Source organism: Engystomops pustulosus, unplaced genomic scaffold (assembly GCF_040894005.1).
Source record: "Engystomops pustulosus unplaced genomic scaffold, aEngPut4.maternal MAT_SCAFFOLD_635, whole genome shotgun sequence".
Lineage (NCBI taxonomy): Eukaryota > Metazoa > Chordata > Amphibia > Anura > Leptodactylidae > Engystomops > Engystomops pustulosus.
The window spans coordinates 20,001-38,280 of NW_027285514.1; positions in this window are offsets into that span (position 1 = coordinate 20,001).

Below are 18,280 nucleotides of genomic sequence, written 5' to 3' on the forward strand. Positions count from 1 at the left end.
TCCGGCCACATGTCACTGTCCCCCGGCCAGACTTGGCGGCAAGTCCCGGGGAGGAACAAGCCCATGGAAGTAGGAGCTCCGACTTCCAAAGTGATGACGTCAGCGGGAGCAGCCGCTCGGCCGTATCCGGCGGCATGTCACTGTTCCCCGGCCAGACTTGGCGGCAAGTCCCGGGGACGAACAAGCCCATGGAAGTAGGGGCTCAGCGGGAGCAGCCAGTTGGCCTATCCGGCCACATGTCACTGTCCCCCGGCCAGACTTGGCGGCAAGTCCCGGGGAGGAACAAGCCCATGGAAGTAGGAGCTCCGACTTCCAAAGTGATGACGTCAGCGGGAGCAGCCGCTCGGCCGTATCCGGCGGCATGTCACTGTTCCCCGGCCAGACTTGGCGGCAAGTCCCGGGGACGAACAAGCCCATGGAAGTAGGGGCTCAGCGGGAGCAGCCAGTTGGCCTATCCGGCCACATGTCACTGTCCCCCGGCCAGACTTGGCGGCAAGTCCCGGGGAGGAACAAGCCCATGGAAGTAGGAGCTCCTACTTCCAAAGCGATGACGTCAGCGGGAGCAGCCGCTCGGCCGTATCCGGCGGCATGTCACTGTTCCCCGGCCAGACTTGGCGGCAAGTCCCGGGGGACGAACAAGCCCATGGAAGTAGGGGCTCAGCGGGAGCAGCCAGTTGGCCTATCCGGCCACATGTCACTGTCCCCCGGCCAGACTTGGCGGCAAGTCCCGGGGAGGAACAAGCCCATGGAAGTAGGAGCTCCTACTTCCAAAGCGATGACGTCAGCGGGAGAAGCCGCTCGGCCTATCCGGCCACATGTCACCGTCCCCCGGCCACACTTGGCTATAGGTCCCGGGGAGGAATAATGCCCATGGAAGTAGGAGCTCCTACTTCCAAAGGGGCAAGTCAGCGGGAGCAGCCACTTGGCCTATTCGGCCAAGTTTCACTGTTCCCCGGCCACACTTGGCTGTAGGTCCCGGAGAGGAATAATGCCCATGGAAGTAAGAGCTCCTACCTCCAAAGGGGCAAGTCAGCGGGAGAAGCCACTTGGCCTATCCGGCCACATGTCACTGTCCCCCGGCCAAGCTTGGCTGTAGGTCCCGGGGAGGAATAATGCCCATGGAAGTAGGAGCTCCTACTTCCAAAGGGGCAAGTCAGCGGAAGAAGCCACTAGTTCTATCCGGCCAAGAGTCACTGTTCCCCGGCCTTACTTGGCAGTAGGTCCCGGGGAGGAATAATGCCCATGGAAGTAGGAGCTCCTACTTCCAAAGGGGCAAGTCAGCGGGAGAAGCCACTTGGCCTATCCGGCCAAGAGTCACTGTTCCCCGGCCACTCTTGGCAGTAGGTCCCGGGGAGGAATAATGCCCATGGAAGTAGGAGCTCCTACTTCCAAAGGGGCAAGTCAGCGGGAGAAGCCACTAGTTCTATCCGGCCAAGAGTCACTGTTCCCCGGCTACACTTGGCAGTAGGTCCCGGGGAGGAATAATGCCCATGGAAGTAGGAGCTACTACCTCCAAAGGGTGAAGACACTTGGCTCTAAGTCCCCGAGAGGTATACTGCCCATGGGAGTAAGAGCTCCTACTTCCAAAGGGGCAAGTCAGCGGGAGAAGCCACTTGGCCTACCCGGCCAAGAGTCACTGTTCCCCGGCCACACTTGGCAGTAGGTCCCGGGGAGGAATAATGCCCATGGAAGTAGGAGCTCCTACTTCCAAAGGGGCAAGTCAGCGGGAGAAGCCACTTGGCCTACGCGGCCAAGAGTCACTGTTCCCCGGCCACACTTGGCAGTAGGTCCCGGGGAGGAATAATGCCCATGGAAGTAGGAGCTCCTACTTCCAAAGGGGCAAGTCAGCGGGAGAAGCCACTTGGCCTATCCAACCACATGTCACTGTCCCCCGGCCACACTTGGCTGTAGGTCCCGGGGAGGAATAATGCCCATGGAAGTAGGAGCTCCTACTTCCAAAGGGGCAAGTCAGCGGAAGAAGCCACTAGTTCTATCCGGCCAAGAGTCACTGTTCCCCGGCCTTACTTGGCAGTAGGTCCCGGGGAGGAATAATGCCCATGGAAGTAGGAGCTCCTACTTCCAAAGGGGCAAGTCAGCGGGAGAAGCCACTTGGCCTATCCGGCCAAGAGTCACTGTTCCCCGGCCACACTTGGCAATAGGTCCCGGGGAGGAATAATGCCCATGGAAGTAGGAGCTCCTACTTCCAAAGGGGCAAGTCAGCGGGAGAAGCCACTAGTTCTATCCGGCCAAGAGTCACTGTTCCCCGGCTACACTTGGCAGTAGGTCCCGGGGAGGAATAATGCCCATGGAAGTAGGAGCTACTACCTCCAAAGGGTGAAGACACTTGGCTCTAAGTCCCCGAGAGGTATACTGCCCATGGGAGTAAGAGCTCCTACTTCCAAAGGGGCAAGTCAGCGGGAGAAGCCACTTGGCCTACCCGGCCAAGAGTCACTGTTCCCCGGCCACACTTGGCAGTAGGTCCCGGGGAGGAATAATGCCCATGGAAGTAGGAGCTCCTACTTCCAAAGGGGCAAGTCAGCGGGAGAAGCCACTTGGCCTACCCGGCCAAGAGTCACTGTTCCCCGGCCACACTTGGCAGTAGGTCCCAAGGAGGAATAATGCCCATGGAAGTAGGAGCTCCTACTTCCAAAGGGGCAAGTCAGCGGGAGAAGCCACTTGGCCTATCCGGCCACATGTCACTGTCCCCCGGCCACACTTGGCTGTAGGTCCCGGGGAGGAATAATGCCCATGGAAGTAGGAGCTCCTACTTCCAAAGGGGCAAGTCAGCGGAAGAAGCCACTAGTTCTATCCGGCCAAGAGTCACTGTTCCCCGGCCTTACTTGGCAGTAGGTCCCGGGGAGGAATAATGCCCATGGAAGTAGGAGCTCCTACTTCCAAAGGGGCAAGTCAGCGGGAGAAGCCACTTGGCCTATCCGGCCAAGAGTCACTGTTCCCCGGCCACACTTGGCAATAGGTCCCGGGGAGGAATAATGCCCATGGAAGTAGGAGCTCCTACTTCCAAAGGGGCAAGTCAGCGGGAGAAGCCACTAGTTCTATCCGGCCAAGAGTCACTGTTCCCCGGCCACACTTGGCAGTAGGTCCCGGGGAGGAATAATGCCCATGGAAGTAGGAGCTACCACCTCCAAAGGGTGAAGACACTTGGCTCTAAGTCCCCGAGAGGTATACTGCCCATGGGAGTAAGAGCTCCTACTTCCAAAGGGGCAAGTCAGCGGGAGAAGCCACTTGGCCTATCCGGCCAAGAGTCACTGTTCCCCGGCCACACTTGGCAGTAGGTCCCGGAGAGGAATAGTGCCCATGGAAGTAGGAGCTCCTACTTCCAAAGGGGCAAGTCAGCGGGAGAAGCCACTTGGCCTACACGGCCAAGAGTCACTGTTCCCCGGCCACACTTGGCAGTAGGTCCCGGGGAGGAATAATGCCCATGGAAGTAGGAGCTACTACCTCCAAAGGGGCAAGTCAGCGGGAGAAGCCACTTGGCCTATCCGGCCAAGAGTCACTGTTCCCCGGCCACTCTTGGCAGTAGGTCCCGGGGAGGAATAATGCCCATGGAAGTAGGAGCTCCTACCTCCAAAGGGGCAAGTCAGCGGGAGAAGCCACTTGGCCTACCCGGCCAAGAGTCACTGTTCCCCGGCCACACTTGGCAGTAGGTCCCGGGGAGGAATAATGCCCATGGAAGTAGGAGCTCCTACCTCCAAAGGGGCAAGTCAGCGGGAGAAGCCACTTGGCCTATCCGGCCAAGAGTCACTGTTCCCCGGCCACACTTGGCAGTAGGTCCCGGGGAGGAATAATGCCCATGGAAGTAAGAGCTCCTACTTCCAAAGGGGCAAGTCAGCGGGAGAAGCCACTTGGCCTATCCGGCCAAGAGTCACTGTTCCCCGGCCACACTTGGCAATAGGTCCCGGGGAGGAATAATGCCCATGGAAGTAGGAGCTCCTACTTCCAAAGGGGCAAGTCAGCGGGAGAAGCCACTTGGCCTATCCGGCCAAGAGTCACTGTTCCCCGGCCACACTTGGCAGTAGGTCCCGGGGAGGAATAATGCCCATGGAAGTAGGAGCTCCTACTTCCAAAGGGGCAAGTCAGCGGGAGAAGCCACTTGGCCTATCCGGCCACATGTCACTGTCCCCCGGCCAAGCTTGGCTGTAGGTCCCGGGGAGGAATAATGCCCATGGAAGTAGGAGCTCCTACTTCCAAAGGGGCAAGTCAGCGGAAGAAGCCACTAGTTCTATCCGGCCAAGAGTCACTGTTCCCCGGCCACACTTGGCAGTAGGTCCCGGGGAGGAATAATGCCCATGGAAGTAGGAGCTCCTACTTCCAAAGGGGCAAGTCAGCGGGAGAAGCCACTTGGCCTACCCAGGCAAGAGTCACTGTTCCCCGGCCACACTTGGCAGTAGGTCCCGGGGAGGAATAATGCCCATGGAAGTAGGAGCTCCTACTTCCAAAGGGGCAAGTCAGCGGGAGAAGCCACTTGGCCTATCCGGCCAAGAGTCACTGTTCCCCGGCCACACTTGGCAGTAGGTCCCGGGGAGGAATAATGACCATGGAAGTAAGAGCTCCTACTTCCAAAGGGGCAAGTCAGCGGGAGAAGCCACTTGGCCTATCCGGCCAAGAGTCACTGTTCCCCGGCCACACTTGGCAGTAGGTCCCGGGGAGGAATAATGCCCATGGAAGTAAGAGCTCCTACTTCCATAGGGGCAAGTCAGCGGGAGAAGCCACTTGGCCTATCCGGCCAAGAGTCACTGTTCCCCGGCTACACTTGGCAGTAGGTCCCGGGGAGGAATAATGACCATGGAAGTAAGAGCTCCTACTTCCAAAGGGGCAAGTCAGCGGGAGAAGCCACTTGGCCTATGCGGCCAAGAGTCACTGTTCCCCGGCCACACTTGGCAGTAGGTCCCGGGGAGGAATAATGCCCATGGAAGTAAGAGCTCCTACTTCCAAAGGGGCAAGTCAGCGGGAGAAGCCACTTGGCCTATCCGGCCAAGAGTCACTGTTCCCCGGCTACACTTGGCAGTAGGTCCCGGGGAGGAATAATGACCATGGAAGTAAGAGCTCCTACTTCCAAAGGGGCAAGTCAGCGGGAGAAGCCACTTGGCCTATGCGGCCAAGAGTCACTGTTCCCCGGCCACACTTGGCAGTAGGTCCCGGGGAGGAATAATGCCCATGGAAGTAAGAGCTCCTACTTCCAAAGGGGCAAGTCAGCGGGAGAAGCCACTTGGCCTATCCGGCAAAGAGTCACTGTTCCCCGGCTACACTTGGCAGTAGGTCCCGGGGAGGAATAATGACCATGGAAGTAAGAGCTCCTACTTCCAAAGGGGCAAGTCAGCGGGAGAAGCCACTTGGCCTATCCGGCCAAGAGTCACTGTTCCCCGGCCACACTTGGCAGTAGGTCCCGGGGAGGAATAATGCCCATGGAAGTAAGAGCTCCTACTTCCAAAGGGGCAAGTCAGCGGGAGAAGCCACTTGGCCTATCCGGCCAAGAGTCACTGTTCCCCGGCCACACTTGGCAGTAGGTCCCGGGGAGGAATAATGCCCATGGAAGTAGGAGCTCCTACTTCCAAAGGGGCAAGTCAGCGGGAGAAGCCACTTGGCCTACCCGGCCAAGAGTCACTGTTCCCCGGCCACACTTGGCAGTAGGTCCCGGGGAGGAATAATGCCCATGGAAGTAGGAGCTCCTACTTCCAAAGGGGCAAGTCAGCGGGAGAAGCCACTTGGCCTATCCGGCCAAGAGTCACTGTCCCCCGGCCACACTTGGCAGTAGGTCCCGGGGAGGAATAATGCCCATGGAAGTAGGAGCTCCTACTTCCAAAGGGGCAAGTCAGCGGGAGAAGCCACTTCGCCTACCCGGCCAAGTGTCACTGTCCCCCGGCCAGACTTGGCGGCAAGTCCCGGGGAGGAATAATGCCCATGGAAGTAGGAGCTCACTTGGCTCTAAGTCTTCGAGAGGTATAATGCCCATGGAAGTAAGAGCTCCTACTTCCAAAGGGGCAAGTCAGCGGGAGAAGCCACTTCGCCTACCCGGCCAAGTGTCACTGTCCCCCGGCCAGACTTGGCGGCAAGTCCCGGGGAGGAATAATGCCCATGGAAGTAGGAGCTCCTACTTCCGAAGGGGCAAGTCAGCGGGAGAAGCCACTTCGCCTACCCGGCCAAGTGTCACTGTCCCCCGGCCAGACTTGGCGGCAAGTCCCGGGGAGGAATAATGCCCATGGAAGTAGGAGCTCACTTGGCTCTAAGTCTTCGAGAGGTATAATGCCCATGGAAGTAAGAGCTCCTACTTCCAAAGGGGCAAGTCAGCGGGAGAAGCCACTTCGCCTACCCGGCCAAGTGTCACTGTCCCCCGGCCAGACTTGGCGGCAAGTCCCGGGGAGGAATAATGCCCATGGAAGTAGGAGCTCCTACTTCCAAAGGGGCAAGTCAGCGGGAGAAGCCACTTGGCCTATCCGGCCAAGAGTCACTGTTCCCCGGCCACACTTGGCAGGAGGTCCCGGGGAGGAATAATGCCCATGGAAGTAGGAGCTCCTACTTCCAAAGGGGCAAGTCAGCGGGAGAAGCCACTTGGCCTATCCGGCCAAGAGTCACTGTTCCCCGGCCACACTTGGCAGTAGGTCCCGGGGAGGAATAATGCCCATGGAAGTAGGAGCTCCTACTTCCAAAGGGGCAAGTCAGCGGGAGAAGCCACTTGGCCTAACCGGCCAAGAGTCACTGTTCCCCGGCCACACTTGGCAGTAGGTCCCGGGGAGGAATAATGCCCATGGAAGTAGGAGCTCCTACTTCCAAAGGGGCAAGTCAGCGGGAGAAGCCACTTGGCCTATCCGGCCAAGAGTCACTGTTCCCCGGCCACACTTGGCAGTAGGTCCCGGGGAGGAATAATGCCCATGGAAGTAGGAGCTCCTACACCCAAAGGGGCAAGTCAGCGGGAGAAGCCACTTGGCCTAACCGGCCAAGAGTCACTGTTCCCCGGCCACACTTGGCAGTAGGTCCCGGGGAGGAATAATGCCCATGGAAGTAGGAGCTCCTACTTCCAAAGGGGCAAGTCAGCGGGAGAAGCCACTTGGCCTATCCGGCCACATGTCACTGTTCCCCGGCCACACTTGGCAGTAGGTCCCGGGGAGGAATAATGCCCATGGAAGTAGGAGCTCCTACTTCCAAAGGGGCAAGTCAGCGGGAGAAGCCACTAGTTCTATCCGGCCAAGAGTCACTGTTCCCCGGCCACACTTGGCAGTAGGTCCCGGGGAGGAATAATGCCCATGGAAGTAGGAGCTCACTTGGCTCTAAGTCTTCGAGAGGTATAATGCCCATGGAAGTAAGAGCTCCTACTTCCAAAGGGGCAAGTCAGCGGGAGAAGCCACTTCGCCTACCCGGCCAAGTGTCACTGTCCCCCGGCCAGACTTGGCGGCAAGTCCCGGGGAGGAATAATGCCCATGGAAGTAGGAGCTCCTACTTCCAAAGGGGCAAGTCAGCGGGAGAAGCCACTTCGCCTACCCGGCCAAGTGTCACTGTCCCCCGGCCAGACTTGGCGGCAAGTCCCGGGGAGGAATAATGCCCATGGAAGTAGGAGCTCCTCCTTCCAAAGGGGCAAGTCAGCGGGAGAAGCCACTTCGCCTACCCGGCCAAGTGTCACTGTCCCCCGGCCAGACTTGGCGGCAAGTCCCGGGGAGGAATAATGCCCATGGAAGTAGGAGCTCACTTGGCTCTAAGTCTTCGAGAGGTATAATGCCCATGGAAGTAAGAGCTCCTACTTCCAAAGGGGCAAGTCAGCGGGAGAAGCCACTTCGCCTACCCGGCCAAGTGTCACTGTCCCCCGGCCAGACTTGGCGGCAAGTCCCGGGGAGGAATAATGCCCATGGAAGTAGGAGCTCCTACTTCCAAAGGGGCAAGTCAGCGGGAGAAGCCACTTCGCCTACCCGGCCAAGTGTCACTGTCCCCCGGCCAGACTTGGCGGCAAGTCCCGGGGAGGAATAATGCCCATGGAAGTAGGAGCTCCTCCTTCCAAAGGGGCAAGTCAGCGGGAGAAGCCACTTCGCCTACCCGGCCAAGTGTCACTGTCCCCCGGCCAGACTTGGCGGCAAGTCCCGGGGAGGAATAATGCCCATGGAAGTAGGAGCTCCTACTTCCAAAGGGGCAAGTCAGCGGGAGAAGCCACTTCGCCTACCCGGCCAAGTGTCACTGTCCCCCGGCCAGACTTGGCGGCAAGTCCCGGGGAGGAATAATGCCCATGGAAGTAGGAGCTCCTACTTCCAAAGGGGCAAGTCAGCGGGAGAAGCCACTTCGCCTACCCGGCCAAGTGTCACTGTCCCCCGGCCAGACTTGGCGGCAAGTCCCGGGGAGGAATAATGCCCATGGAAGTAGGAGCTCCTACTTCCAAAGGGGCAAGTCAGCGGGAGAAGCCACTTCGCCTACCCGGCCAAGTGTCACTGTCCCCCGGCCAGACTTGGCGGCAAGTCCCGGGGAGGAATAATGCCCATGGAAGTAGGAGCTCACTTGGCTCTAAGTCTTCGAGAGGTATAATGCCCATGGAAGTAAGAGCTCCTACTTCCAAAGGGGCAAGTCAGCGGGAGAAGCCACTTCGCCTACCCGGCCAAGTGTCACTGTCCCCCGGCCAGACTTGGCGGCAAGTCCCGGGGAGGAATAATGCCCCATGGAGCTCGGGCAGACTAGAAGTAACCTCGTCTGCCCGCTGGAGGGCGCCCTTCCCGGAGCGGAGGGGACCCCCTTGGCCACAAAGTGCAAGCCGAGTTTGGAGCTCGAAACCCGGCCACGCTTGGTCGTAGGTCCCGGTGAGGAACATGGCCATGGAAGTCGGAGCTCAAACCTCCAAATTGACCTCAGCGGGAGCACTTGCTGAGGCTGCCCGGGCATGGGTTACTGTTCCCCGGGCACACTTGGTCGTAGGTCCAAGTGTGGAACGTGTCCATGGAAGTTGAAGTGAAGAGAACCGCGAAAGGGAGTTTTTGCGCGAAGCCGCGGCCGAGGAGGGCTCACCGATCCCGGCGTGATTTCTGCCAGGCCCGGTACCCAAACCGAACTCCGCATGGTGGCTGGATCCGCGACCCTGGAACCCTGGGCCGGGAGCCTAGGGGCGAGAGGGGCCCCATGGAGCTCGGGCAGACTAGAAGTACCCTCGTCTGCCCGCTGGAGGGCGCCCTTCCCGGAGCGGAGGGGACCCCCCAAGCGACCAAGTGCAAGCCGAGTTTGGAGCTCGAAACTCGGCCACACTTGGTAGTATGTCCCGGTGAGGAACATGCCCATGGAAGTAAGAGCTCAGCGGGAGCAGCCACTCAGGCTACCCGGGAATGTGTCACTGTCCCCCGGCCAAGACTTGGCGGCAGGTCCCGGGGAGGAATAGTGCTCATGGAAGTAGCTCAGCGGGAGCAGCCACTCAGGCTACCCGGGAATGTGTCACTGTCCCCCGGCCAGACTTGGCGGCAGGTCCCGGGGAGGAATAGTGCTCATGGAAGTAGCTCAGCGGGAGCAGCCACTCAGGCTACCCGGGAATGTGTCACTGTCCCTCGGCCACACTTGGTCGTTGATTCCTGATGAGGAACATGCCCATGGCACTAAAGAGTGCAGCGGGAGCAGCCGCTCAGGCTACCCGGGAATGTGTCACTGTCCCCCGGCCAGACTTGGCGGCAGGTCCCGGGGAGGAATAGTGCCCATGGAAGTCGGAGCTCCAACCTCCAAGTTGACCTCAGCGGGAGCAGCCGCTGAGGCTACCCGGGCATGGGTGACTGTTCCCCGGCCACACTTGGTCGGAGGTCCCGGTGTGGAACATGCCCATGGAAGTTGAAGGGAAGAGAACCGCGAAAGGGAGTTTGGAGGCTGAGCCGCGGCCGAGGAGGTCTCACCGATCCCGGCGTGATTCCAGCCAGGCCCGGTACCCTATACCGAACTCGACAGGGTGGCTGTATCCGGGACCCTGGAACCCTGGGCGGGGAGCCTAGGGGCGAGAGGGGCCCCATGGAGCTCGGGCAGACTAGAAGTACCCTCGTCTGCCCGCTGGAGGGCGCCCTTCCCGGAGCGGAGGGGACCCCCCAAGCGACCAAGTGCAAGCCGAGTTTGGAGCTCGAAACCCGGCCACACTTGGTAGTTGGTCCCGGTGAGGAACATGCCCATGGAAGTAAGAGCTCAGCGGGAGCAGCCACTCAGGCTACCCGGCAATGTGTCACTGTCCCCCGGCCAAGACTTGGCGGCAAGTCCCGGGGAGGAATAGTGCCCATGGAAGTAGCTCAGCGGGAGCAGCTGCTGAGGCTACCCGGGAATGTGTCACTGTCCCCCGGCCAGACTTGGCGGCAGGTCCCGGGGAGGAATAGTGCTCATGGAAGTAGCTCAGCGGGAGCAGCTGCTGAGGCTACCCGGGAATGTGTCACTGTCCCTGGGCCACACTTGGTCGTTGGTTCCTGATGAGGAACATGCCCATGGAAGTAAGAGTTCAGCGGGAGAAGCCGCTCAAGCTACCCGGGAATGTGTCACTGTCCCCCGGCCAGACTTGGCGGCAGGTCCCGGGGAGGAACAGTGCCCATGGAAGTCGGAGCTCCAACCTCCAAGTTGACCTCAGCGGGAGCACTTGCTGAGGCTACCCGGGCATGGGCGACTGTTCCCCGGCCACACTTGGTCGGAGGTCCCGGTGTGGAACATGCCCATGGAAGTTGAAGGGAAGAGAACCGCGAAAGGGAGTCTGGAGGCTGAGCCGCGGCCGAGGAGGTCTCACCGATCCCGGCGTGATTCCAGCCAGGCCCGGTACCCTATACCGAACTCGACAGGGTGGCTGTATCCGGGACCCTGGAACCCTGGGCGGGGAGCCTAGGGGCGAGAGGGGCCCCATGGAGCTCGGGCAGACTAGAAGTACCCTCGTCTGCCCGCTGGAGGGCGCCCTTCCCGGAGCGGAGGGGACCCCCCAAGCGACCAAGTGCAAGCCGAGTTTGGAGCTCGAAACCCGGCCACACTTGGTAGTATGTCCCGGTGAGGAACATGCCCATGGAAGTAAGAGCTCAGCGGGAGCAGCCACTCAGGCTACCCGGGAATGTGTCACTGTCCCCCGGCCAAGACTTGGCGGCAAGTCCCGGGGAGGAATAGTTCCCATGGAAGTAGCTCAGCGGGAGCAGCTGCTGAGGCTACCCGGGAATGTGTCACTGTCCCCCGGCCAGACTTGGCGGCAGGTCCCGGGGAGGAATAGTGCTCATGGAAGTAGCTCAGCGGGAGCAGCTGCTGAGGCTACCCGGGAATGTGTCACTGTCCCTGGGCCACACTTGGTCGTTGGTTCCTGATGAGGAACATGCCCATGGAAGTAAGAGTTCAGCGGGAGAAGCCGCTCAAGCTACCCGGGAATGTGTCACTGTCCCCCGGCCAGACTTGGCGGCAGGTCCCGGGGAGGAACAGTGCCCATGGAAGTCGGAGCTCCAACCTCCAAGTTGACCTCAGCGGGAGCACTTGCTGAGGCTACCCGGGCATGGGCGACTGTTCCCCGGCCACACTTGGTCGGAGGTCCCGGTGTGGAACATGCCCATGGAAGTTGAAGGGAAGAGAACCGCGAAAGGGAGTTTGGAGGCTGAGCCGCGGCCGAGGAGGTCTCACCGATCCCGGCGTGATTCCAGCCAGGCCCGGTACCCTATACCGAACTCGACAGGGTGGCTGTATCCGGGACCCTGGAACCCTGGGCGGGGAGCCTAGGGGCGAGAGGGGCCCCATGGAGCTCGGGCAGACTAGAAGTACCCTCGTCTGCCCGCTGGAGGGCGCCCTTCCCGGAGCGGAGGGGACCCCCCAAGCGACCAAGTGCAAGCCGAGTTTGGAGCTCGAAACCCGGCCACACTTGGTAGTTGGTCCCGGTGAGGAACATGCCCATGGAAGTAAGAGCTCAGCGGGAGCAGCCACTCAGGCTACCCGGCAATGTGTCACTGTCCCCCGGCCAAGACTTGGCGGCAAGTCCCGGGGAGGAATAGTGCCCATGGAAGTAGCTCAGCGGGAGCAGCTGCTGAGGCTACCCGGGAATGTGTCACTGTCCCCCGGCCAGACTTGGCGGCAGGTCCCGGGGAGGAATAGTGCTCATGGAAGTAGCTCAGCGGGAGCAGCTGCTGAGGCTACCCGGGAATGTGTCACTGTCCCTGGGCCACACTTGGTCGTTGGTTCCTGATGAGGAACATGCCCATGGAAGTAAGAGTTCAGCGGGAGAAGCCGCTCAAGCTACCCGGGAATGTGTCACTGTCCCCCGGCCAGACTTGGCGGCAGGTCCCGGGGAGGAACAGTGCCCATGGAAGTCGGAGCTCCAACCTCCAAGTTGACCTCAGCGGGAGCACTTGCTGAGGCTACCCGGGCATGGGCGACTGTTCCCCGGCCACACTTGGTCGGAGGTCCCGGTGTGGAACATGCCCATGGAAGTTGAAGGGAAGAGAACCGCGAAAGGGAGTCTGGAGGCTGAGCCGCGGCCGAGGAGGTCTCACCGATCCCGGCGTGATTCCAGCCAGGCCCGGTACCCTATACCGAACTCGACAGGGTGGCTGTATCCGGGACCCTGGAACCCTGGGCGGGGAGCCTAGGGGCGAGAGGGGCCCCATGGAGCTCGGGCAGACTAGAAGTACCCTCGTCTGCCCGCTGGAGGGCGCCCTTCCCGGAGCGGAGGGACCCCCCAAGCGACCAAGTGCAAGCCGAGTTTGGAGCTCGAAACCCGGCCACACTTGGTAGTTGGTCCCGGTGAGGAACATGCCCATGGAAGTAAGAGCTCAGCGGGAGCAGCCACTCAGGCTACCCGGCAATGTGTCACTGTCCCCCGGCCAAGACTTGGCGGCAAGTCCCGGGGAGGAATAGTGCCCATGGAAGTAGCTCAGCGGGAGCAGCTGCTGAGGCTACCCGGGAATGTGTCACTGTCCCTGGGCCACACTTGGTCGTTGGTTCCTGATGAGGAACATGCCCATGGAAGTAAGAGTTCAGCGGGAGAAGCCGCTCAAGCTACCCGGGAATGTGTCACTGTCCCCCGGCCAGACTTGGCGGCAGGTCCCGGGGAGGAACAGTGCCCATGGAAGTCGGAGCTCCAACCTCCAAGTTGACCTCAGCGGGAGCACTTGCTGAGGCTACCCGGGCATGGGCGACTGTTCCCCGGCCACACTTGGTCGGAGGTCCCGGTGTGGAACATGCCCATGGAAGTTGAAGGGAAGAGAACCGCGAAAGGGAGTTTGGAGGCTGAGCCGCGGCCGAGGAGGTCTCACCGATCCCGGCGTGATTCCAGCCAGGCCGGTACCCTATACCGAACTCGACAGGGTGGCTGTATCCGGGACCCTGGAACCCTGGGCGGGGAGCCTAGGGGCGAGAGGGGCCCCATGGAGCTCGGGCAGACTAGAAGTACCCTCGTCTGCCCGCTGGAGGGCGCCCTTCCCGGAGCGGAGGGGACCCCCCAAGCGACCAAGTGCAAGCCGAGTTTGGAGCTCGAAACCCGGCCACACTTGGTAGTATGTCCCGGTGAGGAACATGCCCATGGAAGTGAGAGCTCAGCGGGAGCAGCCACTCAGGCTACCCGGGAATGTGTCACTGTCCCCCGGCCAAGACTTGGCGGCAAGTCCCGGGAGGAATAGTGCCCATGGAAGTAGCTCAGCGGGAGCAGCCACTCAGGCTACCCGGGAATGTGTCACTGTCCCCCGGCCAAGACTTGGCGGCAAGTCCCGGGGAGGAATAGTGCCCATGGAAGTAGCTCAGCGGGAGCAGCCACTCAGGCTACCCGGGAATGTGTCACTGTCCCTCGGCCACACTTGGTCGTAGGTCCCGGTGAGGAACATGCCCATGGAAGTCGGAGCTCCAACCTCCAACCGGGTGAAGCCTCCGAGAGCTAGCCGGGAATAGGGCGCCAATCCCGGCTACCGCCCTCCAGGCTTGCCCCGGTCGAAAGACCTACGTCCTCGCACCAGCACAAGCGCAAAAATTTTCTAAGTGTGGGAGAACCGAGGACCCGCCCGGTGGCACTCTGCCTCTCGCTGCCGCCCTCCTGGAAGCGTCCTCGGTCACTGTGTGTGCGGCAGATATCAGAGCTCCGGAAAGGTGAAAAAGAACCGGTAAGAGGGCGAATCCGGCAGCTCCCTGCCGGGCGAGGACCACCGCGAGCGGCGGGGACGTCAGACGGGAGACGCGCGGCGGACCTTCCGTCGGAGTGCCTGGGATTTTGACCTCGGAGAAGTTCGAAAAAATTATGCGGTCGGAGCTGTCTGCCCCGGCCGGGGAAGGCTCACCGCCGGCGGCTGCCAACCCCTGGCTTGCCCGCTGGATGCCCTTTCGGAGGCTGCTGAAAAAGAACTGTCAGGCGGGCACCTCTCGGAAGAACCGCAGACCAAAACGACCGGTAAAAATTTTGGGCGATCCGACACGTAGTGCACCTTCGGCGGCAGAGAAAAGCAGCAAAAATACCGGTCAGAGAAGGGGAGTTTTGGTCGACTCTGCCAGGTTTTTGCACTAAGTCAGATCCGTAATGCCAGCGGGACTGAGTCGCTTTTGCGTGCCGTGGTCCTGGAGGCCTGCTCGGACAGAGCGGTCCTTCGGGTCCCGCGGGAAGGGGCATTTCATGTTCCTCTGCGGGAGGTGATCCATTTTCTGCGGGAAATGGCGAGCCCCTTCGGCTACAAGAGTGTGTAGGTCCCGCTCAACAGTCTACGTCCTTAACCATCGGGGACTTTGTAGATTTTGCCCAAAATCGCTCTCCGCAGAACAGAGCGTGAGGTCTCCGCGGCGGAGGCCGGAAAAGGTGCGAGGTGAGCGGCATGGTATGACTGGGCTCGTGCCGCTCACTGCTACCCGGAGCGTGGCGCCCTCCGGGTAAAAAGCTAGCCGGGGCGAGTAGGTGGGTTGACGGGCGCATAAGCAACGCCGTCCCCGCCGTACAAGGTGCCGGTGGCCTGGCGAACCACCGGCGTAAGGCTAGCCAGGGCGTACCGCGGGGCAGAGGGCGCATAAGCCACGCTCTCTCTCCATCCCACCAGCACAAGCGAAAAATTTTCAAAGTGTGGGAGAACCGGCTTCCCGACCGGTGGCACTCTGCCTCTCTCTGCCGCCCTCCTGGAAGCGTCCTCGGTCACTCGGAGTACGGCAGATTTAAGAGCTCCGGAATGGTGAAAAAGAACCGGAGAGAGGGCGACTCCGGCTTCTCTCTGCCGGGCGAGGACCACCGCAGGCGGCGGGGACCTCTGACAGGAGGCGGCGCTGCGGGCAGGCTTTCTAAGTGCCTGGGCTTTTGGCCTCGGCGAAAGTCGAAAAAATTATGCGGTCGGAGCTTTCTGCCCCGGCCGGGGAAGGCTCACCGCCGGCGGCTGCCAACCCCTGGCTTGCCCGCTGGATGCCCTTTCGGAGGCTGCTGAAAAAGAACTGTCAGGCGGGCACCTCTCGGAAGAACCGCAGACCAAAACGACCGGTAAAAATTTTGGGCGATCCGACCCGTAGTGCACCTTCGGCGGCAGAGAAAAGCAACAAAAATACCGGTCAGAGAAGGGGAGTTTTGGTCGACTCTGCCAGGTTTTTGCACTAAGTCAGATCCGTAATGCCAGCGGGACTGAGTCGCTTTTGCGTGCCGTGGTCCTGGAGGCCTGCTCGGACAGAGCGGTCCTTCGGGTCCCGCGGGAAGGGGCATTTCATGTTCCTCTGCGGGAGGTGATCCATTTTCTGCGGGAAATGGCGAGCCCCTTCGGCTACAAGAGTGTGTAGGTCCCGCTCAACAGTCTACGTCCTTAACCATCGGGGACTTTGTAGATTTTGCCCAAAATCGCTCTCCGCAGAACAGAGCGTGAGGTCTCCGCGGCGGAGGCCGGAAAAGGTGCGAGGTGAGCGGCATGGTATGACTGGGCTCGTGCCGCTCACTGCTACCCGGAGCGTGGCGCCCTCCGGGTAAAAGGCTAGCCGGGGCGAGTAGGTGGGATGACGGGCGCATAAGCAACGCCGTCCCCGCCGTACAAGGTGCCGGTGGCCTGGCGAACCACCGGCGTAAGGCTAGCCAGGGCGTACCGCGGGGCAGAGGGCGCATAAGCCACGCTCTCTCTCCATCCCACCAGCACAAGCGAAATATTTTCAAAGTGTGGGAGAACCGGCTTCCCGACCGGTGGCACTCTGCCTCTCGCTGCCGCCCTCCTGGAAGCGTCCTCGGTCACTCGGAGTACGGCAGATTTAAGAGCTCCGGAATGGTGAAAAAGAACCGGAGAGAGGGCGACTCCGGCTTCTCTCTGCCGGGCGAGGACCACCGCAGGCGGCGGGGACGTCTGACAGGAGACGGCGCTGCGGGCAGGCTTTAAAAGTGCATGGGGTTTTGGCCTCGGCAAAAGTCGAAAAAATTATGCGGTCGGAGCTGTCTGCCCCGGCCGGGGAAGGCTCACCGCCGGCGGCTGCCAACCCCTGGCTTGCCCGCTGGATGGCCTTTCGGAGGCTTCTGAAAAAGAACTGTCAGGCGGGCACCTCTCGGAAGAACCGCAGACCAAAACGACCGGTAAAAATTTTGGGCGATCCGACCCGTAGTGCACCTTCGGCGGCAGAGAAAAGCAACAAAAATACCGGTCAGAGAAGGGGAGTTTTGGTCGACTCTGCCAGGTTTTTGCACTAAGTCAGATCCGTAATGCCAGCGGGACTGAGTCGCTTTTGCGTGCCGTGGTCCTGGAGGCCTGCTCGGACAGGGCGGTCCTTTCGGGTCCCGCGGGAAGGGGCATTTCATGTTCCTCTGCGGGAGGTGATCCATTTTCTGCGGGAAATGGCGAGCCCCTTCGGCTACAAGAGTGTGTAGGTCCCGCTCAACAGTCTACGTCCTTAACCATCGGGGACTTTGTAGATTTTGGTCAAGATCGCCCCCCGCATGTCCTAGCGGGAGGTCTCCGCGGCGGAGGCCGGAAAAGGTGCGAGGTGAGCGGCATGGTATGACTGGGCTCGTGCCGCTCACTGCTACCCGGAGCGTGGCGCCCTCCGGGTAAAAGGCTAGCCGGGGCGAGTAGGTGGGATGACGGGCGCATAAGCAACGCCGTCCCCGCCGTACAAGGTGCCGGTGGCCTGGCGAACCACCGGCGTAAGGCTAGCCAAGGGCGTACCGCGGGGCAGAGGGCGCATAAGCCACGCTCTCTCTCCATCCCACCAGCACAAGCGAAAAATTTTCAAAGTGTGGGAGAACCGGCTTCCCGACCGGTTGCACTCTGCCTCTCGCTGCCGCCGTCCTGGAAGCGTCCTCGGTCACTCGGAGTACGGCAGATTTAAGAGCTCCGGAATGGTGAAAAAGAACCGGAGAGAGGGCGACTCCGGCTTCTCTCTGCCGGGCGAGGACCACCGCAGGCGGCGGGGACGTCTGACAGGAGACGGCGCTGCGGGCAGGCTTTAAAAGTGCATGGGGTTTTGGCCTCGGAGAAAGTCGAAAAAATTATGCGGTCGGAGCTGTCTGCCCCGGCCGGGGAAGGCTCACCTCCGGCGGCTGCCAACCCCTGGCTTGCCCGCTGGATGGCCTTTCGGAGGCTGCTGAAAAAGAACTGTCAGGCGGGCACCTCTCGGAAGAACCGCAGACCAAAACGACCGGTAAAAATTTTGGGCGATCCGACCCGTAGTGCACCTTCGGCGGCAGAGAAAAGCAACAAAAATACCGGTCAGAGAAGGGGAGTTTTGGTCGACTCTGCCAGGTTTTTGCACTAAGTCAGATCCGTAATGCCAGCGGGACTGAGTCGCTCTTGCGTGCCGTGGTCCTGGAAGCCTGCTCGGACAGAGTGGTCCTTCGGGTCCCGCGGGAAGGGGCATTTCATGTTCCTCTGCGGGAGGTGATCCATTTTCTGCGGGAAATGGCGAGCCCCTTCGGCTACAAGAGTGTGTAGGTCCCGCTCAACAGTCTACGTCCTTAACCATCGGGGACTTTGTAGATTTTGCCCAAAATCGCTCTCCGCAGAACAGAGCGGGAGGTCTCCGCGGCGGAGGCCGGAAAAGGTGCGAGGTGAGCGGCATGGTATGACTGGGCTCGTGCCGCTCACTGCTACCCGGAGCGTGGCGCCCTCCGGGTAAAAGGCTAGCCGGGGCGAGTAGGTGGATTGACGGGCGCATAAGCAACGCCGTCCCCGCCGTACAAGGTGCCGGTGGCCTGGCGAACCACCGGCGTAAGGCTAGCCAAGGGCGTACCGCGGGGCAGAGGGCGCATAAGCCACGCCGTCCCCGCTGTACAAGGTGCCGGTGGCCTGGCGAACCACCGGCGTAAGGCTAGCCAAGGGCGTACCGCGGGGCAGAGGGCGCATAAGCCACGCTCTCTCTCCATCCCACCAGAACAAGCGAAAAAATTTCAAAGTGTGGGAGAACC